General features: G+C 36.4%; 1 long non-coding RNA gene across 1 annotated transcript in view; it reads right to left on the bottom strand.

The window, feature by feature from the left end:
• Positions 1-5,247: 5,247 nt before the first annotated feature.
• Positions 5,248-18,902, bottom strand: part of LOC141504895 (uncharacterized) — a 35,535-nt gene continuing 21,880 nt past the window's right edge. The window contains exon 3 of the long non-coding RNA XR_012473495.1: positions 5,248-10,655. This is a non-coding gene — a long non-coding RNA (uncharacterized LOC141504895). The remainder of the gene's footprint in view (positions 10,656-18,902) is intronic.

An 18,902-nucleotide genomic window follows, 5' to 3' on the forward strand; every position in this document is an offset into this window, starting at 1 on the left:
TGCAAACTTTTTTTGCTGTCTTATTTTATTACTGTTGAATTTTTCTTACAAACAGCAATACATTGTTTTCTTTAAGACACATATTGGATAAAGAAGAAAATAGGAATGAGGGCAGCCAAAATAGGAACAAGTATAGCTCCCAAAATTGATTCATTCGACAAACATTTAGCTAGCCCAAACCATGCAAACAAGGGCTTATACCAAGTACTGACATACATTTAAAAATTTTTTTAAAAAAATGAAATAAATCAATCTAATTCAATAAATATTTATAAAGCACATACTATGGGTGGCAGTTAAGTTACACAATGGCTAGAGTACTGGACCTGGAGTCAGGAAGAAGTGAATTCAAATCCTAATCTCAGACACTTACTAATTGTATGATATTGGGCAAGTCACTTAACCTTGGTTTGCTTCAATCTGCTGGAGAAGGAAATGGCAAACCACTTCAGTATCTTTGTCAAGAAAACCCCATGCTTTCTTGGTATGGTCTATGGGATCATGTTTAGTCATATACTATTAAAAAATTGAACAGCAACAGTGTGCCAGTGCTGGGGATACAAGTAATTAAATCAAAAACAGTCCCCACCCTCAAAGGATTCTAAAAAAAAATGGAGACAACACACAAAAGGAGGCAGAAATGCAGAGAGAATAGAGGTCACTAGGGTCATCTTGTTCCAAGGAACTGAACCCAGGAATAATCACAATTGCAAAGAGGAGTGACCTTAGTCCAGTTTCTAACCTCTATAAAGGAAGGCATTAGTACTCCAGCCTCCACTCCTACAGTCAGAGAGCAGTGCTGTCAGTCAAAGCTTGAGTAACAACATGATGGTAAGCCTAGAGGAGCTTATGGGGAGGTGCATAAAGAATAGAATGACATAAAAAATCTTAACCCCTGACCTCAAGTTCTTTATAATAAGACTTTTCTTTTTTTTTAAACTGGGCTGCTAGGGGCAGCTAGGTGGCACAGTGAATAGAGCACCTGCCCTGGAGTCAGGAGTACCTGGGTTCAAATCTGGTCTCAGACACTTAATAATTACCTAGCTGTGTGGCCTTGGGCAAGCTACTTAACCCCATTGCCTTGCAAAACCCTAAAGAAATGGACTGCTAGTCTCATTGGCAAAGGCTGAGGAAGGAAACTGCCCCTTCCAATACATATGAGCTGAAGCTTTGCAAATTAGTCTGAGTTTTGTGGGGGAATTTAGAAGCCAGGTGATTTGTCTAGGATTGCATAGTCAATATTTGTGGGGTCAAGGACTTGAAACCAAGTCTTTCTGACTTAAATGCCATTATACTGACTCAACATAGACTTAATAAATAGCATACACAAGGCAGAATGTATTAAGCAAAGGAAAGAAATCTAAAGTACTTTGAGAAATCTGAGGAGGGAAAAATGACCATGGTGGTTGTGGTGGTTGTTAGTAGTGGATGATGGTGGGTAGTGGTGGTTGTGGTGGAGTATCCAATTCTTTGTGACCACACTTGAAGTTAAAGATACTAAAGTGGTTTCCCATTTTCTTCTTCAGTTCACTTTACAGTTGAGGAAACTAAGACAAAGGGTTAAGTGGCTTGCCCAGGATCACAAAGCTACAAGTTTCTGAGGTCAGATTTGAACTCAGGAAGATGAGCATTCCCTACTCCAGGCCTAGCATTCTATCTATTGAGCCACCTAACTGCCTAAAATAACATTTGAAGGGGAGAGGGAGATATAGAGAAGAACTTCATGAAGGAAAAGAAATTTGACCTAGATCCTGAAGAAAAGGAGAATTCTAAGTTATTGAAGGGGAGGAATAATATTATTATTAAGACTGCAAAGATTTTGACTGGTGTTGAAGACCAGCATGACTAGAGAATTCAATTAGACTTTTCTTCTTGATAGCCTCATTGCCTCTTTCAAGGCTCATCTCCAGTCCTCCTGATCAATATCTGACCACTGGACCCAGATGACTCAGGAAGAGAAAGCAAGACTGGTGGCTTAGTACAGCAACCCCTCACTCAAATCCAATTCATGTGCTTGTCATGGCATCACCTCCCTGAAGTCATGGTCTTCTTTGAGGATGAAGGACAAACATCATCATCATCAATGTTCATAAATATTTGTGAGAAAAAAAAGAGGTTTTTTTGCTACCATCTCACCCCAAGCCCACAGCACTCCCCCCACCAGGGAAAAATAAAGATAGAAGTCCATTTTTTATGATATAAGCAACCAACTGAAACCTCAGGAGTCAGCTTACTAGATAAACTAAAACAGCTGTTTCTGCTATTCAGGCATTCAAGGCTTTCCAAGATAGAACGAAACCCAGCTTTTGGGAGTCTCATTTCCAGTTGCAGGAGTATGCTGGAGCCAGTTCAAACTGAGCAGATTGTTAAATTTCAGCATAGGATTCATACTTTCTGAAACTAGCAAATGCTACAAATCAGGGTTTGATTTATTGTTTTGTTGATTGCCCTAGACTTAAAAAATGATAGAGAAATATTAATGGTGCATATATAAAGTTATATTATCACTAGCTTTGTTTTCTCTCATTTTCTTTTTTACTTCTCTACCTCCCTTACTCCTTTCTTTTCTTTCTTTCTTGATTTCATACCCTTCTTTTTCATGGTTTTTATACTTTATTATTTCCTTCTTAATTCCTCTCCCCATCTCTTTATAGCCTTTTTTCTTTCTCTCATTTTTATTTCTTTTCCTCCTCCCTCATTCTTGTCCTCTTTCTCCTCCTTCCTTTTCTTTTTACGTAGTGATCATATGTATATCTAAACATATACACATACAAACATGTTCTCACATATATCTATGTACACATATATATATATTTTTTTTTGATTCCACTGGCTTCACTTTGCATTACTCCATAGAGCTCTTTCCATATTTCTTTTTTATATTTCACATTTAGCATTTTATGATACTATAATATTCCATTACTTTAAAATTTATTTAGTCATTTTCTGATTATTCAATATATAGTAATTTATATATTACAAATTGGGTAGCTATTAATATTTTTGTACATGTAAGTCTTTCCCCACTTTTCTATAGTATTTTTATTATTAAAATCCTAGCCTTGGAATCACTGAATTATCCTCATTTTCTTGATTTCTCTTCTCTCCTGGTTTTTGTGATATCATTCTTACCTTACTCTGCTTCCACCTGACTGAACATTCTTCTTCAGTCTCTTTTGAATCTTTATCAAGATTATATCTGTTACTTGTTTAGGTGCCTCTCAAGGCTCTGTAATGAGCCTTCTTCTTGTCCCCTATATGTTATTTCTTTTTATGAACTCATTAGCCATGATGGATTAAATTGTCATCTGTATGCAGGTGATTCTCAGATCTACTTATCCAACCCTAACTTCCCTCCCATCCATTAGTCTTGCAATTCCAACTGTTCAATAACTGGATGATCTGTAGATACCTTAAACCTGTATCTAAATCTGAATTCATTATCTTCCCCCTCCCCCCCAATCCCTTCTCTCTTCCTAAATCTTGTTTATACAAAGTTGTTTCTATGTTGTCTCCCTCATTAGTTTAGAAGTTCCTTGAATACATAGACTGGTAGATTTTTCCCCTTTTCTTTGTATCTCTAGCATTTAACACAGTAGGTATATAAAAAAATGCTAGTGGACTTGTCTTGGGTCAAACAGTATGAACAATTTTGTGACAAGTTCTCACATTACCACTATAATCTCAAAAATATTTGCTCCAGTCTATAAGCCACAGTCTCACAAATAATGGACTATTTGTGTACCATTACTAGCACAGGGGTGACCAAAGCTTTGACTTAGGACATCAACATCTGATTTAGGGATGAGTAGCATTCTTTCTTTCCATAGAAGTTTCATTGGATGATTCAGGGACAGCAAAGTTCCATCATAAGGAGAAAACATACGCCCAACATAGATGTCAGTGGTCTCTGGTCACCATCTTCCAAGGGTCATTGTGCTAACAAATCTCTCTCCTGTGGTTTTTTTTCCTTTCCTTTCACTGTATCAGGGTATGATTGTACTTTACTTAGTTGGATTGAATATGTGTTACTCAAGCTTGGGTGCTAAGTGAGACAACAGTCAATGGCAGCCTACAATCCATGAGATATCCTGGAGTCTTTCTCTTTCTCTCAAAATTCCACTGCTATCCTCCTCTGCTCAATGGAATTTGTCATTAGATTTCTTAGTTATGGCTTTTCAAGAATCTATTTCCCCAGAATCTCCCCAACAATGGATTTTATCACTTCTGCTATCTTTATAATTTAAGAGGTAGTGTTAAGGTGGTATCTTAAGATTAGATCAATTACTACTTCTTTTTAATTAGGAAATTAGATTGCCTTTCCATGATATTAACAGTTTCTATTCCTCCCTTAGTAAATCATTGGTTGCTGTTCTCTGACCATTGTTACATTGGGAAATATATATTCTAACTTTAAAATTTGTGAAATGTTCCCAACAAGGTCTCATTTAAACTTCACAACAGTTCTGTGCAATAAGTATTGGAGGAATTGTATTATCTCTTCCATTTTACACATGAGGAAATGGAGATTCAGAGAAGTTAGGTGATTTATTTCCCCCGGAGTCAAACAATAAATATGAATAGTAGAATATGAACTGAATGTAGCCTAATACTCCATGTAAGCCTTTGAAGGCAGAGACTAGTTTATTTTTGTCTTTATAGCCCCTAAAACTTAACCAAAAGTCTAGCCCAAAGCAGGTGATGTATAAATGGTTGTTGTTGCTATACTACTTTCCCTTTTTGATAGCTTAAGACTTCACTAAGACTTTGTGGGACACACTGCGCAGAATTGTTACTTTATGTATACATGCAAATGTGTGGGTGAATGTCTTCTCTTCTAAACTGCATTGTAAACCCCTTGAGGTTTTTTATGTCTTTATGTGCTTGTTTCCCCTATAGTGTCTCATATTTCATAAGTATCTGTTGAGATAGATGTATATGGTACTTCCTGGGTCCGGTTTATTGCAAAATAAGAAATAAGAAGAATTCCAGAAAATTTATCCTGAACACTCTGTAATATTGCCTAAAATTCCACCATTAAAAGTTAATTCCTCATTCTCTTTTTTTAATTAAAAATTCCCAAGAGCTCAAATAAACTAAATCTATCTAAAGTTCTTAGTATGTTCTAGAGCATCCCATACATAGTATATATATATATATATATATATATATATATATATATATATATATGTATATATATATACATATATACATATATATATGTATAATAAATGTTTGTTGATCTGTAGTAAGAAGATCATTTCAAATGCAAGTTCTGATGCTAGCTATGTTATCCAACCATCTGCTAATTACTTAAACTCTCAAAGCCTCAGTTTCCTTTCTTGTAAAATGATGTTGGACTAATTCATCTCTTAGATATCTTTCAGCTCTATCAACCTGAGGTTCTCATTCCATTATGATATATTGAGTTGATTTGTTCATCCTAGTCCCATGAATGTGGTTGTATCTGCCTTCTTTCTAACATCCAGGCCAAACAATCACATAGATTTACTTATGAATTAGGGACCAAATTCCAAGACACTGTGATGATTTTAAATTATGTATATTTGGCAACAGACCCAGTGTTTGCTTTTATATAGTGGGAAAGTGTTTATAAATAGGAACAATAGACTTCCAGCATTAACTAAACACTACAGCTGCTGTTTAGCCACTTGAGGGGAAACAATTTTCTGACAACAAATAGCAATGGTCAAGAAAGCTATGAAACTTAGGCCAATCACCACAGAAAATAACTTCTTAGTTGCTTAGCTACCAACCACAAGAGGAGTTCAATTAGGAAAAGACAACAAGCTTAACTAAATATCCTGGATTTGGAAGGAAAAAGTTAAAAGCTGTCAGGTGGGTCTCTTGGAGTGATTGACAAACTGGGCTTCCCACAGCATGAAATTTGGCTTTGATACAGTGAGTGACTGACAGGTTGATGTCATCTGAAGAAGTGGTTTGTAAGTTGGAGAGGCTATTTTGCAAGGAAGAGATTGACAGATTACTGAAATTGTCCCATAGATGGAAGTAACCAAATAAAGATTTGTTTTGACAAGCCTTTTTATTTTAATACTCTTTATTGTGTATACAGAGAAGAGTGAGAAGGACCCTCCAAAGTGTAAATTGAGTTATCAAACCAGTGTCTACATGATTGAGGTAGTATTGTGTAGAAACAGCACTAGACTTAGAGTCAAGGGACTTTGTTTTCCTTACAATTTCTGCTCTGCCACAAACTACCTCTCATCTTGGACAAACTCCTCTCTGGAACAGTTTTAGATAAGATCATCTCTAAAGTTTCTTCATTATGGTCAAAGTTCTCTTCTTGCTTTGGCATTTTGACTTCTGAAGTTTCTTCCAGTTCTGATATTCTATGCTCTATGGTCTCTCTCAGCTTTATGGTTTATATTCTACTTTCTAAGATCCCTTCCAGAGTTGACAGAGTCTTTTCAAAATCTATTACCTTGTATTTTGTGTTCCAAGTTAGCTTCCATGTTCTATGTTCAAAGTATCTTTCTAGCTCTAGCATTCTATATTTGAAAGCTCCTTCCTGTTCAGTTCTAAAATTCTAATTCTCTTCAATTTTTCATCAAATAAAAATTTTTAAAAAATCATACAATTACTCTCAACTCCCTGCCATGTTCCTTAGCCCTCTCTTTCTCAGGCCCCCATCTCTCTTTTCTCTTTCTCTTTCTCTTTTTCTTTCTCTTTCTCTCTGTCTCTGTCTCTGTGTCTCTGTCTCTCTCTGTTTCTCCAATTCTGTCTCTGTCTCTCTCACTCTCACTCTCTCTCTCACACATATGTGAAAATTCACACATGAACTACCTGCTCTATTCAGTGACAGAGAGGAGAATGAAAAGTCAGCACTAGAAGTTCTTTGTTGTTCCTATTAATCTTCCTACTCTTTACCCAGAATTGCTTTTTTGATTCTATTGACTGAGTTATGTCTTTGTCCCCTCCCTACTCACTGCCATCTTATTTTGCATGGGCGCTGAGTGGAAATGATCCAACTTGTACCCAACAACAATCCTCTCTATCAGATGCCCAGCAAGTATTGTTATTGTTGTTCAGTCATGCAGTCATGTCCAACTCTTTGTGACCCCATGAGATGCCTTTCTCCCCTCCACTAGTTCCTGAAGTCTCTCCAAGTTCTTGTTCATTGTTTCCATGACACTATCTATCCATCTCCTCATTTATCATCCCCCATTCCTTTTGCCTTCAATTTTCCCAACATCAGAGTTTTTCCAATGAGGTCTGTCTTCTCATTTTGTGGTCAAAGTATTCAGGCTTCAGTATTTGACCTTCCAGTAAATAGTCTGAATTAATTTAAGTACTGAGTGATTTTATCTCCTTGCTGTCCCAACCTCAGACTCTTCTTCAGAATCTGAAAGGATCAATTCTGCTGTCCTTATAGTTCAACTCATTTAGCCACATACTGCTACTGGAAAAACTATAACTTTGAGTATATGGACCTTTGTCAGCAAAGTGATATTTGCTGTCCAGATTTGCCATAACTTTCCTCCCAAGGAGCAAATTTATTTTAATTTCATGACTGCAGTGATCTTTGAGGCCAAATTTAGCATTAATCTACTTGAAATCCTTTATTGAAAGGGAAGGCCAGTATTTCCAAAGAAGCTCATTCCTTGTGGATGTATATTATAGTTCTAGAAAGTCATTTTTTTCATTTTTTTTTTTACATCAAGCTTTCTGCCATTTTCATTCTTGGTTCTCAGTTCTGCACTCTTCAGTCAATTAGAGTATGTCTAATCCCCCTTCCACATGGTGGTCCTACATATATTTGAACTTAGCAAAACTGTCCTCTATAAGGCTTCTCAACTTCATATTAATCTTGTCCTTTTCAATGAAATGAACAGTTTCAGAGGAAACTGGGAAGATCTGTATAAATGAATGCAGAGTGAAGTGAGCACAACCAGGAGAACAAATACAATAACAACAACATTTCAAAGAAAAACAACTTTGAAAGACTTTATAACTCTGGTCAATGGAATAACAAGCCACCATTCCAGAGGAACAAGAATAAAGTAGACTCCTTCCTTCCTGCTAAAGAGGTGAAGGATATAAAATATAGAATGAGGACATGGTTAATGGGAGAATTTGCCTAGTTGGACAATGCAGATTTGATATGAGGGTTTTTGATTATTTTTTTTGTTTGTTCATTGAGAGATGGGGTATGAGAGAAATAAAAAGGAAAAAAATAAATGCTTATAAATTTTTTAAAAAATAAATAACATGCTCATTTTTTTCAAATAGTTTTCATATCCAATCCCCTTTTCAATCCTGATTGTTCTGCTCAGGTTGTACTCTTGTTTGTCATTATATTTTCTAAAATGTAACACCCAAAAGTTATATAGCAGAGGTTTATAATCTTTTTTGCATCCCAGATCTCTTGGGGATGTCTGGTGACGCCTCCTCTGAGAATATTGTTTTTAAATGGTTAAGACAAAACACATAGAATGACAAAGGGAACCAATTATGTTGAAATGCAGTTATAATTTTTTTTTTAGGTTTGTGGACACCAAATAAAGAATTCCTATTATAGAGTTATCCTTCCATTTTTAGCTCCCAATATGTTTTGCAGAGATTTTTTTATTTAACTTTGTGAAAACAATTTGCAAAGTTTGATAGATTAGAATGTTTCCAGGTACTTTTTACTATTTTGTCAATCTGAAGATTACCGTGTATTTAATTGAAACATTCCTTTTAATGACCTGGAGGAATCCAGTTGGCCTGATCCCCATGTATGTTCCATAAGTCATTCTTCCAAAGAAGAAAGTTTTATAGCTTGTTTCCCAAACTTCACTGTGAAAATTATATTACTATTGCTCAGGTCCCTGAGCCAGATATTTCTAACTGTTTTTAGTTTGTACATAGAGCCCCAAATCCTTGTTCTATTGAGGTGCTGTTAAATTCAGTGAAAGGAAGTATGGAAAATAGAAAGCAAGAGCTGGACTCAGAAGGAACAGGTTTAGAGATCTGATTTCAATACCCCCCAAATAAATAACCTTGGTCAAGTCATTTAAATACTTCAAGCCTCAGGCACATACAACAAAAGGAAAGGGGAAAGGAAAGACTTTCTATAATGCCTACTTAGTAACAGATACAGTTTTACAAATATTATTTCATTTAATCCTCACAACTCTGAGAGCTAGGTGTTAATTATTATTCTTTTTCATACTTGAGGAAACTGAGGCAAGCAAAGGTTAAGTGCCTTGGCCAAAATATTACAGTTCATGTCTGAGGCAAAGATTCAGAATCAGATCTTCCTGAACCCCAGGGTCTAGGGCTCTCCCCACGGCATCTGTGGCTGCTTCCATACTCTATGATAGAGATTCACAGGCACAGAATTTCATGCTTGAAGGGACCTCAAATATCATAGCTTTCATTGAAATTATTTGAATTGAGAACTGGGCAAAAAAAACAGCTTTCTTAAAGGAAAAAAAGGAGTAGCAGTAGAACCAGGGTTGGAGCCTGGTCCCCTAAACCTGCTCTGACTACATACATTATAGGGTTAATTTGAAGATCAGATATGAGCTAAAGAATGTAAAACACTACTGTGCTGTTTGAATGTAATGTAGTATTCTAAAATGTAAAACAGTGCATTGTAAAGTGCTAGATAAGTACAAAGTAGTATTAGTATTATTTTGGGATACTTTTTAAATCAAATTGTAATTTTAGGTTCTGTTTATAAATGCAAGATGTTTTTGGACTATACCCTGGATTTCTTCTGCATTGTGGAACCCTTAATGGGGAAACTGGCTCCATTGATGATGCAGATTGGTACTGGCTTCTATTGCTGTTTAGGACCTTGAAAAATTATTAAATGGTTTGTCCAGGTCATGAAGCCAGTATGTGCTAGAAGCAGGTCTTTGGGTTTCTTTTTTGTTTTTGCAAGGCAATGGGGTTAAGTGGCTTGCCCAAGGTCACACAACTGGTAATTATTAAGTGTCTGAGGCTAGATTTGAACTCAGGTACTCCTGACTCCAGGGCCGGTGCTCTATCCACTGTGCCACCTAGTCACCTCCTGCACCACCTAGAAGCAGGTCTTGACCCCAGGTTTTCCTGACTCTGAAGTTCCCTACCTGATCCACTAAAGTCACACTACTGCCTTTCTTCAATACTAACTAATGAATTAAAATCAAAGAATTCAACTTAAGAAAGTTCAAACTAGAGAGCAGAATGTATGGATTGGAAGTTCAGAAGAGGGAGATGTGACCTGTAGTGATCAGGAAAGATGAATGAAGAAGGGGGCACTGGTGTTAGCTTGGGAAAATGGCTCTGCTTTGAGAAGAGAGCAGGGGGAATTGGGGGAAAGAAAAGGCAAATGGACATCAAAGCCTACCTTATGCAGATGTCCAGTTTCAGCTGTATTTTCCTTGCCAGAGGGGTTGCAGCCTAGAATAAGCCTACTGCTTCACCAGGATCCCAAGGACCACTCCCAAACCAGATGTCCTTATTGTTATTTTAGTATTACATTCTTCTCCCTAATCACTCTTATGGGCCTTCCTTTGTGGCCTGGATATCTTTCCTCTGAAGCTTGCATTAGTCTTCTTGGTATCATTGTTTTCTCAAAATCACCATCTCCTCCCAATTTCTTTCTTCTTTGTCAGTGTTGGCATTCTGAGACACACCTGTTACTGGAAAGGGGGCGGGAGAGAAAAAGAATGCTTTAGCTAAAACTGGGGCTCTGGACCCACCCAGTGTGTCAGAGGACAAGAGGGCATGCTCATCAGAACATTCACCTTTCTATCAAAAGGCTTCTGACCACAAGTTCAGGTCTTTGTCTCTTGAGTCACAATAAACAACAGCAATAGTAATAATAATGCACATTTATCAAGTACTGTATAGTTTACATGAAAGGAGAGTGGTATATAGACAGAGATCTGACCTTAGAGTAAGGATGTGCCAGAACCAGCTCATACTGAATTGAGAGACATTGTTAAAATGAAAATTTACACCTCAGAAAATGGTCTTGATTTCTTTTGTTAATTGACTACATTTATGAAAGCAATAGAGAAAATGTTAATAATGCAAGTTAATAATGCACACTAAACTTCACATTGTGTTATGTGTACTTTTTTTTTACAAAGAGTTATTTGTTAAACATTTACTAGTACACCATATAGCTGAGAAAATCTGGGTTCAAGTCCATCTCTGATACATATTGGCAATGTAACCGATGTAACTGAGGTTTTCTATGAAGTTCTATAAGATACCAAAGCTGCCAATCTGTATTGGAAGCAAAAGTTCCTCCTTGGAAGCTCCCTATACAATGAAATAACATGACCATTCCCTTTTTCTTTATGGTTTACAACCTTGCTAGGTAGACAGTACAAGAATTTATTATCCACCTGTTACAGATGAGAAAATCAAGAGGTTCATTGAATTGCAAAGATCACTCAGTTTGAAAACTGAGACTCAAACTCAGATCTTCTGATTCTATATTCAGTGTTTTTCCCCATTACATCATTAAAATACTAAGAATTCACATTTATGTAGTCTGTAGTTTACTGTCTGGATTTGAGTTTGGTAACGTCATTGTTATTAGCAGCCCTATTTCACAGCTGAAACCAAGGCTCATAGAGCTGTAAATATATTCCTTATGGTCATAGGAGCAACTAGGTGGTAGAGAGGATACAGCACCAGGTATGGAGTCAAAAAGATTAATCTTTCTGAGTTAAAATCCAGTATTGGATACTTATTAGCTATGTAACCCTGGGCAAGTCATTCAACCCAGTTTCCTCTCTGCAAAATGAACTGGAGAAGGAAATGGCAAACCACTCCAATATTTTTGCCAGGACCCTAAATGGGGTCACAAAATGTTGGACCTGACCAAAAAGACTGAGCAACTACAAGTGGTCACATAATTAAATAAATGTCAAAGCAAATATTTGAAGTGAGGCTTTCTGACTCCAAGTCAGGTGTTTGAGTCCATCATATACAACTCAGGTCAACAAGAACTCATTAAGCACCTACTATATGTGCCAGGCAATGGATTAAGCACTAGAGAGATAAAAAAAGGCAAAAAAAAATCCAGCCCTCCTTCTCAAGTGTTCATTCTCAAAGAGCTTGTAGTCTGATGCATATTCTTCATTGCCTCCCCAGTGGGATTCCCCTCTATGGGAGAAGAGAGCTGAATTTAAGTTTGAGGCTGGGTCATGGAAATATTCACCAGAAATAAAATCCACAGAGCATAGTGAATGGCCACAGAAGGAGCAAAGGGGGGGCGGGGAAGAAGCAGGCCCTTAGAAGCCAGAACAACAAAGGATGGTGACTTTGCCTATAAGCCCTGCTTTATAGCTCACTGTAAACCTGTTCATCAAAAGCCTCTGCCAGATGACCTGCAATAATGAATGGATGAAGGGAGAGACATTATAGAGCATCTGTACCTGATGTGGCTATAGATCACTAGAAGGACATTACTATAAAGAAGTAGAAGCCTTACTGACTTCCCCACTTCCATGCCTGCAGGATCTCTTTCCCAGTTTCCTGTTCCCATTCATTCATTCATGTCCTCAACTATTTGTTGAAGGTCAATTCACTAAGATGATTTTAGGAACTTTACCTTAGGCATATGGGAAATGCAAACAAGTTTGTGGAATAAAACTGTAGAGTCCTATGGAGATGGAAGGGAATGTTAAAAATCATCTCATGTAAACTTTTCCTTTTACATATTAGAAACTGAGGTCCAAAGACAAGTAAATTATCTCAGTTCACTCAGATATGAACCCAGGTCCTCTGTTGCCAAATTTAGTTCTTTTTGCCCTTACTATATTTCACTATGTAAAAGAAAATTATGAATTCATCCAGTATCATCCCTTCCCCCTTCATTCTAGGTGCCATCTTTGATGCCTTACTCTCTTTCCCCTTGATGACCCTGTATCCAAGGCCTGCCAAGTTCACTTTGTAACATCTCCAGTATATCCCTTTCTCTTCTTAGACACTTCTACCATTCTCTTATATAGACCCTCCTCACTTTGTGCAATAGCCTGCTTGTGGTATGCCTGTTTCACATCTCTTCCTACTCCCATCCATCCTCCATTCAACCCCCAAAGTGATCCTATTCTCTACAGGAAGTTTTCCCCATCATCTTCATTCTAGCATCTTCCTTCTTTATTATTTCCTATTTATCCCCTACATATTTGTTGTTTCTTTCCATTAAACTGTGAACTTCTTGAAGGCAAGGGCTGACTTTTGCCTCCTTTCATATTCCCAAAGCTCAGCACAATGTGAGTATAGTGGGCACATGATAAATATTTTTGACTGTACTAAAATCTAAAGTCCTCTCATGACATGAAATCCAAATATCTCATTTTAAAAATGAGGAAAGCAAAACAGACAACTTAATCAAGGTCCCCCAAAATGACTGTACTAGAATCAGATCTGTAGTCTTCTGGTTTCAGGTCCATTTGTGCCTTTTTTACTTCTTGAAATTCCCCCCTTGTTTTCTGGTTAGGAAAAGATGATCAATAATAATCAACTCCAGGGAATAAATCATAAGCCAGAACCTTAAGGCTAGAGTTCCTCACCCCCCAAAGTTAATCACCACAAATGAGAAATAAGACAGTATACAAATATATTCAAAACAAGGCAACATATGCTAAATGCCATATGAGGGCTCAAAAAATAGGTGCTCATTCAACAAATATTAAAATTTTTGCTATTATTAACATTACTAATTATATTTGATATTATTAAGTTGTTTATTATTTGTTTAAGATACTCAGTTGGGTCTTGACACATATCCTAATCTCATTTCAATTAGGGATTAGGAGGAGAGGGATAGGACAAGAAAAAATTAACTATGAAACAAGATAATATGATTTAAGTATAAAGGAGAGATCTAGGTAAAATGCTATAACATCTGGGAAGTGGGAGAACATTCCTGGCTGAAGAATCACAGTTCAATTCTGTTTAGTTTGTTGTGTCTATATCTACAAAATACTACTCTAGATACTTTAGATACAGTGACAAAAAGGGGGGGGGTTGAAGTCCTGGTCAATGAGGAATTTATATTCTATTGAAAGGAAGAGTGCCTTTCACACAACCATCCAGAATATGCCCAAGGCCCAGCAATGACCCTTTAAAACTACCATTCAAAAATCTCGGGGTAGCTCCATATTACCCCCACCCAGGATAAAATGCAAACTCCTCTGTTTGGCATTTAAGGTACTTCACCTTTTCTAGATTTATTTCACTTTGAACTTCTTACTTTATTCTAAATCAACTTAATTACTAGGGTGTTCCCAGAACTCCCCATCTCACAGAATCACAGAATTTGACAAAAGGGATCTCAATGGCCATCTAGACCCATTCACATATGAAAGAAATTCCAACTATAACATATCTGATCAACGGTTCAACCTCCATTCCTATAGGTTGGAAATGAACCTTTCTCCCTATCACCACTTCTTAGATTCTTTTCCTCTTCTTAGCTCAGCTTATGTACCATCCTTCCCAGTTGACCTCTTATCCCTTAAGCTCTGTTGGTTGTACCCAAGTATGTATACTTCTTGAGAAAAGTAGAGACTATATATTTTGTCTTTGTATTCACAGGGTGGAGATCTTAATAGTTGATAAAATAATTGTTGAATTAAATTCTAAAAATTACTATTTGGAGACTTTGAGAACTGATTTGGGGGAATATTACATGATGGGGAGAGCATTGTCCTTGTATCGAAACTGGTAGGTAAAGATACAGTTTTGGAGTTTGGAGAAGTATAATATCTCTTTTCTTATACAATTTATTCCTTCCACATCATGACTTTTTGCCATCATAGTTTCTATAAAGTATAGGTCGGTATGAGGAATCAAATAGGAGTTTGGGGGAGTTTTGTGGGGAGTTTTAGGAAGCTGTACATGACATTCAAAGAACATCAGACAATAAAGTAAAAGTTTAGAAACTCAGGAATTCATAAAATATATGTATAATATTGGATAAATATCAATACGTATTTTGCAATAATATTCCTTAACATCAAATAAAAGAAAAAGAAAAAATCAGACTTCTTTTCTAGTATGAAAAGAGGGTCAAAATTTTTTATGTGAATTTTCCACATAGTAGGAGCCTCTAACCTCCATGACATGGCATGGATAACTGTATTATCATTTTAAAAAAACTAGAAGTATTCTTTCCTTCCTCAAAGTGCTAAGAACTTTTCACTCCTTTATCCCTATTACAATCTACATTGTATAATATATATATCTGTGTACATATAGATTCATAGAAATCTCTGACTATCAGTTCCTTGAGGACAAGGATTAAGATACTTTTGTTCTTTGTTTCCCCAGGCCCAGGATGGGGCACTGCTTTCAGTCAGTGTTTAATTTTTTAGTGTGAATTAAACTGAATGTGGCAATACCAGGCAGATCCTCTGCTTAATTCTTCAGTGACCAGAATGTCACCTTCATGGGTATTACTGCAGTCAGTTTTGATATAACATAAGTTGACCACAGGCAAAGACAACTTGGGATCCTCCTCCCCTCTTTGGAGAGATTTTTGATGCTGAACATTGATTCTTGATTCTTATTTCCAAAGGACATCATAGAATCCCAGCTTTAGTAAGTGTTTCATAAAGGATTATCACTATAATATTATTTGATGTCACTTGATAAAACAACAGGTTTCAACAAGTAACATTTCAATTAAAATCAAATTAAATATTTTGTTCCTTTGCTAGGATGGTATTTCAGTTAAGATTTCCCTGTGTTGTTTATTCAACAAATGTGTTTAGAATGTGTAAACTTGAGTGATCCATTTATCTTTTCTTGACACTTTAGGAAAAACCTACATGGCTCAGTAAATGACACAGTTTACTACAAATGGCAATGTTAGAATTTGAAATCATTAAAGTATTTAGCATATCACTTTCCAGTCACTATGGTCTAACTTAGAGCCCACATATTGCAAAGGATTTTAACCTATTAGAGGACACGTGTATAATTTCAAAAAACAAATTTCATGTCTCAATCATCATGAAATCTCTTCTACAAATAACAGAAAAAGTTTCTATTAAAATTCAATTTTCCTTTTTGAGTCGCTGAGGTACATTTGATTTGAATAGGACACAAACTGATCCCAGTTTCCCATCTCTGCTGTATTTAAGCTGTAACTAAGACAGGAGTATGGTTTCCAGACTTAGATGGAGACCCCTTGGTTCACTGGAGTATGTAGTTGATGGCCCTTTGTTCTAGAAGAGGACCATGACATCAGAAAGGTGATGCCATGACATGCAAGTGAATTGGATTTAAGAGAAGATGGATTGTGCACTGTTGCCAGCCTCACTTTCTCCTTTGGAGCCATCTAGGTCCAGTGACCTGGATCAGGGAGACTGGAGATGGTCCTGGAGGTGGAGAAAGACCTCAGCCTTTTAAGCTGAGGTCTTTAACAGGTCTCCATTGGAGTATGAGAGTGGAGAAGATCACTGATGCTTGATAATCTGCTCCCACTACTTCCAGCAGAGGTTGCTATCATGTTTACTTCTAGGTCTCCAGTGTACAGAATGGTGTCTTGCATAGTAAGTACTTAATAAAAGTCTTTCAAACCATATAATATTCTTTTTATGTTTTTTTTTATCTTTTATACTGAGCTCCAAAAGGTCAGAGACAGCAACACTTTATTAAGTACACAACACACACACACACATTTCTATATATAAATTCATATATTTATATCTATATCTATAGATATGAACACTTTTATATCTTGACCAAGATATAAGCAACTACTGTATGTATTGGTAGACCAAGTGCTATACATACAGCAGTGGCTTAATAAGTGTTTACTGAATGAATTAATAAATAAATTAATGAATCCTATGATTTTTTTTTTGCTCTTTAAAAGCAAAAAAAACATAGAATACACTGAGAGCCTATAGTTAGGGAGAGAAATTAGCCATCTCTCTCATAGTAGTTGGCTTTCTCTAACTTCTCCATCTTTATCCCAATTATCGAAGTTCAAAAGTTAAGGAATTAGTTTTTACTTCTCTATCTTCTGTATCCTTCTTCATCTTTCCTATCCTCCCTCCCTTCCAGCCTTTCATGAACTCACTCTACAACTATAAATTAGCTTCCCAGGATGTCTTCAAAAATCTTCCTCCCCTTCCCCAAGTTATTCTGACTTAAGTATTCTGAACCTCCTTATCAAAGATTTTCTATAGTTTCCTAGTAGCATTTACTTTAAAATTATTCAACTCAACCTATCCAACCTAATTTCTTTTCTATGCACTTTAATCCAAAAGAAGAGCTCCAATTTACTTCAACTCAACAAATATATAGCAACAGTTTATAGGATATAGTAAAGATTTCACCTTGTATCTCAACTCTAATACTTATTAGATACATGACTTTTGGCAAATCACTTAACCTTTATGAGCATTCCTCATCTACAAAATAGGAAATATTAATATTAGCATAGATAACATAGGATTTAGACCTGTAAGCAGTGTAAGTTGGTAAAAGTTTACCAACCAGCTGGGCAAAGGACAGTGGGGGGGGGTAGGAGGGAGAATGGGGGATTTATGCAGTGCATGATTTTAAATTTAATCTGAATTATTAACATTTTCTCCATCATTTTCTTAAAACCAGACAATCAACAGACAATAAATCAATCCCTGATTTGAAGTATTTGTCTTACTTAGGAGTTAGAAAAATTCTCACACTGAAAATTTTTAAATGCCTTTCAGCAACTACATTCCTCTGACTGGAAGTGATTTTAAAAATCACCTAGCTGTTCTCAAAGTTTGGGGTCTTGGGGCCCCTTTACACTCTTGTTGGGCACCCCCAAAAGCTGCATATCTCTCAACATTTATTAATTAATTAATAATTAATTAATTATTCTATTAGAAATTAAAATACTTCAGTGTTATGATGAAAAGAATTTTGATCTCCACCACTTCCTGAAAGGCTAACTTAGACCTTCAAGAGTCTCGGTATCATACTGTATCTGAGTGTTGAGACCAACAGCTAGATATTGCAGATAATATGACCTTTAAGAATGTAGGATCCCTTGAAAACTCCCACTATGTGGAACATTTAAATGGCATCAAACAAAAATAAAAGGAGATAGTAGAGTATAATGGAAAGGCTGGTAAATGTGGAGTTAGATCCATGAAAACAGGGTTCTTATTCTGGCTCTGACACTTAGCTAGTTGATCATGGGCAAGTCAATTTAATCTTTCTTGTCATTCAATTCCCTCATATGTACAATGAGAATAATAACAGTTCTCTGATAAGAGTTATTGTGAGGAAAGTATTTTGTAAACCTCCCATTTCTATTTATATAAATATGAGTTACCACTCTTATAGTAACTGGCCACTTTGGCAAAAATCACTCTTGGATTCTGGAAACTATGCATAGACAAATGAGATGTAGGCTCTGCTTTTGCAGACTCATAATCCATGACAAATGCACAAATAACAACAACAAAGAAAACAATAAAAGAATTAAAAATGACCATCTTGCCTTGAACACATTATCTTCATTCCTGTATTATATCTACTGTGTAGCATTCTCTCAATCTTCCTCACCTCCCTTGATTGTATTCTACCTGTCAAGGCCCTGGTCAAGCCCCAATTCTCCCTAGAAGATTCCTAATCCTCATTTGATTTCCTTCTCTTCTGAACTCCTACTCAATTCACCCTTATTTAGTTTCCATGACACTACTCTTTCTTGTTTCTCCTCCTAAATCTCTGACCTGTCCTTCTTGGTCTCCTTTGTAAGATTTGTCTTCTACACTCTTAAAGTAGGTGTTCCAAAGTTCTATCTTGGATTTGCTTCTCTCTACATATCCTTTCTCTAGGAGATCTGATCATCTTGTAAAAGTTTAAGTATTATTTCTATTTAAGGGAATAGGAACTAGATCTGTGATTTCATTGGCAGAGGG

The sequence above is a fragment of the Macrotis lagotis genome, chromosome 1, assembly GCF_037893015.1.
Source record: "Macrotis lagotis isolate mMagLag1 chromosome 1, bilby.v1.9.chrom.fasta, whole genome shotgun sequence".
Classification (NCBI taxonomy): Eukaryota; Metazoa; Chordata; class Mammalia; order Peramelemorphia; family Peramelidae; genus Macrotis; species Macrotis lagotis.